The following is a 1,246-nucleotide window of genomic DNA, read 5'->3' as shown; positions in this document are numbered from 1 at the left end:
CGAGATAGAAGTGGAAAGTGTTCTTAAAGAGACAGAGGCCAATTTCAAGGTGTTTAGAAGAGGAAGTGATGAGAAGATAAGTTTATTTTCTATTTAAACATAAAAACAGCATTTTATTAAGAACTAAAGGTGACATAGACACTTTATTATGGTATAGTATTTAAATATATGCCTGTGAAACACATAATATTGCCCCTTTAAATCTCATGGACTAGGCTGGGATCGATGAAATTAGTTCTATACACATTTTTCATTTAGATTTTGCCTTTTGATTTGATTTACTTATCTGAAAGGGTACAGTGCAATTTAATAAAATGCATGACAATACACAAGATAAAAAAGCCAAACTTAGCCAAAAAGTTATTTTTCATCTGTAGTCCCCTGGCCATGATGTTTAAAAAGCAATAAAGGACACAATTATAAATACAATAGGGACAATGATTGGACTGACCAAATCAGAAATAAAAAAAATCCTGCTTAGAATAAAGACAATAATTAATTTAACAATACTTAATTTATTGAATAATGGCATGGTGGAACCTATTGTTTACTTTTGTTCATTTGACTTTAGATTAAAATATCTTTAAAACCTGGAAAAACCAGATTATTTGTATTTTGTTATGCATCACAGAATAAAAGATGCATTATGTACCATACTGGCTTTGCTAAAATGGCGCTGCAGAAAAAAGGGCAGGGTTTTATTTATTTATTTATTTATTTATTAGAATTGCCTTGTTTCTGTATCATCCCTTGACTGTGAATAACAAGCTTTCCTCTGTTTGGTGTTTGAGTTCACAGACAGGGATGAACGTGTTTGTTTGATCTCATTCTTTTATTGTACCTATTCTTCCTCTAGTTCTCTTATGAGTGAACCGATCAAGCCAGCGGCAAATCCTTTACAAGCACACAGGCATACTATCAAGGCTAGTTAAAAGGGTCCACAAATGCAAAGAGTACTTAGATGTCTGTGTATTGTCTCAAATGAATGCCCTCACATGTCAAAACACACTCACCAGAATTCACTGCAACACTTAAAAACTCACACAGGTATAGGCCACACATGCTCAGTCATGTTAGAAAGCTTGTACAAAGACTCGCAATTACACACACACACACACACACACACACACACACTTGCACAGCTATCCATTTGGGGACATTCCATTGACTTCATTACATTTCAACATGCTAACACTAACCACAAACACTAAACCCCAATTGCTTGCGTTCCGTCGCCGCTCCGCTC

The sequence above is a fragment of the Austrofundulus limnaeus genome, unplaced genomic scaffold (genome assembly GCF_001266775.1).
Source record: "Austrofundulus limnaeus strain Quisiro unplaced genomic scaffold, Austrofundulus_limnaeus-1.0 Scaffold847, whole genome shotgun sequence".
Classification (NCBI taxonomy): domain Eukaryota; kingdom Metazoa; phylum Chordata; class Actinopteri; order Cyprinodontiformes; family Rivulidae; genus Austrofundulus; species Austrofundulus limnaeus.
This window is presented reverse-complemented; position numbering follows the sequence as displayed.